Source organism: Jaculus jaculus, chromosome X (assembly GCF_020740685.1).
Source record: "Jaculus jaculus isolate mJacJac1 chromosome X, mJacJac1.mat.Y.cur, whole genome shotgun sequence".
Classification (NCBI taxonomy): Eukaryota; Metazoa; Chordata; class Mammalia; order Rodentia; family Dipodidae; genus Jaculus; species Jaculus jaculus.
The window spans coordinates 106,237,490-106,243,142 of NC_059125.1; positions in this window are offsets into that span (position 1 = coordinate 106,237,490).

Here is a 5,653-nt window from a genome sequence, read left to right on the forward strand (position 1 = left end):
AAAGAAATTTGGTACATCACTAAATATCCATTTAATGAACATCTTATGAAAGTTGTCTAAACAATTTTTGCTGTTGGTATTCTGTTGAATAGTGGATATAAAAATCCTTTCATACCTAATACCTCATTAGATAGACATATCATAAATTAAAACATATAGCACTTGTTGTATATGTGTGTGGTTTTTTCTCTGAACTTGTTGACATATACATATATATATATATATATATGCATATATTACTATGCTAACATTTATTAAGCCTACATTTTATTGTCCCTTAGGTCATAGTTTTAGATGTAAAATTTCTAAGTCAAATGGTATAAAGTTTTCATTGAAATATAATATGTACAGAAAATGCAGATATAAAAAATTGTAATATTTTAAGAATGACTGTACCTAATTAGCCAATCATGATACCTACAAAATTGAATGTTACCAGCATCTCAGAAGCCTCACTGATGCCTCTTTTGATCATTCTTTTCTCTCAATCATAGGATCTTTAGGATTTCTAACAATACATAATAATTTTGCCTGAGTTTTAAAATTTATGTACGCTTGGAATCATAATATATAATTGTTTTGTTTCTGGTCTTTTCCGTTTAAATGACATTAGGGATCTTTAGCATCTTTGCTGATTACTTCTATAGGTAACTAAATTTAATTGCTATGTAGCATTCAACTGTGTGAATTGTGTGAATATGATACAAGTAATGTTTACAGCTTAATGCTAAAATGCATATGGCATTTAAAATATCCTTAATCTTGCTTATAAACACTTTAGTGAGTACATGTCTTCTGGGTATGTACTTAAGAGGTAATGTATACCTTAGTATTTAATATTATGTTTATACCATAACAATTTCAGGATTGTAGTGTATGCATATGTGAAGTGTCTATATATTTTTAAACCAGACTTAATTTGTGCTACAAAGGAGGTGGCCACATGTCAGTGCTGTGAAAAAACAGGTTGTTTTGATATCTGCCTTACAATTAGCCGCTTCTTGTAATATATTGGGTCTGAAAATAAGTTTTAGATTGTCTCTCTTGTAAGTCATAAGGGACATAATATTCAAATCTCTTTTCAGAGAGATGAGCACAGCTCAAGTATGAACCCATAAGAAGGAAGTCCTTCAAGAAGTTACCTGGTAATCATTGTCCTTACTTTAGAGCTTAGGCAAAAGCATGTGCAACTCAAAGCCCTAAGGGTAGAGAACACAAATTCTAGTTAGGCAGATGTGTAAGTGGCAAGGGAAGATAGCTTCAAGAAAATTGAGTCACACACAAAATAATTGTTCTTGAGTGGAGATGTCACAAAGTAGTGGTCCAGGATGTGAGTCTGGCCCATGGATATTACTTACTTACTCTGAATATATTTTTAGATGACTATTGTTATCATCAAAAGAAATAAAGTCTATGTTTCTGGATGACTTTTGAAAAGCAATTGGTTCCACATTCTGACATGACTCAAATGTAGTTACACCTTTAAATTTTTTTTTTCTTTATTTATTTGAGAGTGACAGACAGAGGCAGAGAGAGAGCGAGAGAGAGAATGGGCTTGCCAGGGCTTCCAGCCACTGCAAACGAACTCCAGATGCATGTGCCCCCTTGTGCATCTGGCTAACGTGGGTCCTGGGGAATCGTGCCTTGAACCGGGGTCCTTAGGCTTCATAGGCAAGCACTTAACTGCTAAGCCATCTCCCCAGCCCACACCTTTTTTCTCACAAGAAATATTTGTGTGCATACGTGGGCATTTTTCCTGTGTATGAATGCTACAGTGCATGTGTGGAGTTCAAGGGACAACTTTCAGGCTTTCCCTGCTGTTTTACCTCATTTGAGATAGGATTTCTTTCAATCTCACTAGTTGTTATTTTTCAATTATTTTATTATTAAGTAAACAGTTTGTATGGACATATCACAGGTTGGTACCATCATTTCCCTGTTCCTTGCCTCTATTCCACTGAGGGTCCTCCTTAGTGAGATTGCTGGTATTCACCATGAAGTTGTGCACTGCATATGCCAAGTGCTTCCTGGAGAGTCTCCCATCCTCACTTCCTATCTAACAATCAGAGTGCTGGGATTAGAGAAGTTTGTCATAGCTTTCAGCTCTTTACGTGTGGTCTGTGAAGTATTGAACTACAATACTCAGGCTTGAGTGGCAAGTGCTTTATCCATCTTCCCTGCCCTGCATGTTCTTAAGTTGCAGGTTCCTTTGATTTGCAATGAATGGTCCCTTCCATAGTTTATTTATCATTTTTTAAACATTATTTATGGTATACATGTCTTTGATCTCTGTTATAATTCTTTGGCTGAGAAAGATTTGGAATCAAGCCAGATTCCACTCTCCACTACATTAAAATAAAACACTACAACAAAGAGAGATGTTATTTTGGAGAATAATGGCAAGTTCTAAAACCTAGTGTGGTTATAATTTCACAATGTTGTGAATATGCTAAAATTATTGTGTGCTTACCTTACATGGCTGAATTATATCATGTGTTCTATGTCAAAAATCTGTTTAAATATGCATGAAAGACAGGTAGGGAAAGAACGTATGTGATGAAGCAATTGACTTCTTTAGAGAAGTCTTTGCATCCTAGAATGACTCTAATATTGCATTATTGGGTAGGTAGCACAAATCAATGAAGGATAAATGAAATCATTCTTGAAAAATACTAGTTACTCTTCTTGTTTCAAGAAAATAAGTGGGTAATTATTAGGTATTATTATTGGCCACTAGGTACAGAAGAGTATTAATACCACTTAGTATGATAACAAAGATTATGAACCTAACCAGTACCATGCATACTAGAGTAGCTCCTTTCATGGATTACCCAAATGTCCAATGAAATCTAGATAGATACTATCAGCCTGAACTCTTAAAGATTCAGAGGCCTATAAGTGATAAATAAAACAAAGCAACAACAAAAACAGTATACAATATTAGAGTATCTAGGGAAAAGGAGAAACATGTGCCAAATTTTTTCAAAATATGTGATGACATAGATTGTCCACAGTGTTGTTATATCTTAATTATAAGTTTTCTTCTATTTTAAAGGACACCATTATTATTAATTATTATTATTTCTTCCTGTTACTGATGTTTTGAGACGAGGTGTCATTTAGTCCAGAATAATCTTAAATATTCTATGGAGCTAAGGATGACTTTGAACCACCAGTTCTCCTGCTTCAGCCTACTGAATGCTGGGATTACAGGCATGTACCATTATGGCCAGGTTAGGATATTATGTACTTATGTTTGAGTTTCTTCATTGATAAAGGAAGGACAATAGAGTTTATCTTGGCTATGTTTACAGAATACATAAAAATAAAAGCATAGAAGCCACTTGGAATAAAACTAAATTATATTAAAAGGCAAAATGTAGTAATTCAGGAATTAATTTCTCCAACCAGGTGAAAGCTATGGTTTTGCAGTTACCTTCTTGTTTCTGGCAGAAAGTACCTGACCCAAAGCATCTGATGGGAAGAAAGGGTTTATTTTGCCTTGCATACTTTAGGGGAAACTCCATGATGGCAGGATAAAATGTAACATGAGAAGAGTTTAGACATTATACTGTCCAATATCAGGTAGACAACAGCAGCAGAAGAGTGTGTTGAACACTAAAGGAAAACTAGCTATAGCACCCATAAGCCTGCCCACAACATACCTACTCCAGCAAAGCTGCAATTTCCAAATTGCTAGCAACTGGTGACCATGAGTTTATGGGGGGCACCTAATTCAATCTACCACATATGGCCTCTTTCTGCAATGCTGAAGGCATGAAGATTATTTTCAAGAGAAAGGATATTGTTATTATTTCAGGTACCTTCTTCTTGCTTGGACAAAACTTCTGACTAGAAGTAGCTTATGGAAGGAAAGGTTTTATTTCAGTTTACAGTCTTGAGCAGAAGTTGCATCATGTCATGGAAGAGCAGATGCTAGGCATCACATCTTTTGACAGCATTTGGGAAGTAGCAGCAAGACTGAGCTGAGCTTTGCCTAGAAGGAGCTAAGTTATAGCACCCTAAATCCTGACCCCATCATCACATCTTTCCAACAAGGTTCTGCCTCCTAAATTGCCACCACCTGGGCATCAAGTATTCAAAACAAATGAGCCTATGGGGAATATTTCATTCAATGCATCACATTTGTAATTTCATATATGTTATTTTTGTAAACACTCCACAGAGAGGCTGGGGAAATGGCTTAGTGGTTAAGACATTTGCCTGCAAAGCCTAAGGACCCAGGGCAGGACCCACATAAGCTAGATGCACAGGGGGCACATGTGTATGGAGTTCATTTGCAGTGGCTGGAGTCCCTGGTGTGCTCATTCTCTCTTTCTCTCTGCCTTTTCCTCTCTCTCTCTTTCTCTCTCTCATCTCTCAAATAAAGAAATTTTTAAAAATACCGTACAGAGGAATGTGAAATTCTTGGCAATTAGAACAGATGCACACCAGGCTACCATACACATGAAAGAAAGGGAGCTTTGGCAAAAGAAAATCAGCAAACTAATGTCCTCACCCTGTTACTGAATGTAAAATGTCAGCCTCCTTACTTTACGGGGTAGGGCTCCAAAGCAGAAAAAATTACACTCATACCCCCAAATGGGAGTTTCTTCTCTAAGAAGACATAAGCTGTCTTTAGGAGAATGGAAAGGTGCCTGTGAAGTTTTTCTTCTGATGTTCTTGGTGAATCCCCAAAAATTTTAAGAAAGGATTAGAAATGGGTTAACCCTGTTATATTTATCCTCATTCTTGTGGTTATCTGGATAAGTTCTTATAGCTGATTCAGTGTGGGACAGGGAGGACATAGTTCTAATGAAATGGTTGGTGCATGATGTTTTTGTACCTATTTAATTGACTTGAAACATTTCACGCTGGAAGTAGGCTTGTCAGACTCTAAAGGCTCAAGACATAAACAAGCCTTAGGACCACAGAAGTCTGAGAAGTTCCTGAAATTTACGAGCTTCATAAGGCCCCCTCCCCAAGGTCGTGTAAGGAGTAAGTTCTGCTTGGGAGAAGAGGCTCAACTGTAAGACTAGTTGGGCTGCCTACAGGTGGTAAAATGAGCTCCAGAGTGGTGGCTTCTGTGAACCGTCATCTGTGCTGGCGTGGGCTTTTCTTCATATGGCTGCTTATGAGTCATTAATACTCTTCCCTTACCCACAATCCTATTAGTAACCTCAATAAACTAACTGGCTCTTTGGTGTGTTGTTGGTGACCTATCTGGGTTGATAGACATTTGTTTACATCTCCCCAGAACAAGTTAATGCAATGCTATTGTGTGGAGATATCTTAGAGGTTTTTCTTCAGTGTGGTATTGTAAAGGTGGTGAAAACTTTAACAGGAAGCACCTACTGCAAGCTGGTTAGAACATTGGGACCCTTAGAAGGTCTAGTTTAGAGCTTGTGGGAACATCAGAAGGGTGGGTGTTATAAAAGAAAGAACAAGCCTCTCTCTTCTTTGGTCTCTGGCTTCCTTTCTTGCCATGTGGTATATCTCTTTTATTTTACTTATTATTTAAGCTAACATATAAAACCAGCGTATTTCATTGTGCCATTATCATTTCTGTGTGTCAGTTTACTTTGTTTGAGTTCATTCCCTTCACCATCCATGTCCTTCCTCTTGCTGTTCCGCTTTCTTCCCTCTTCTGCCT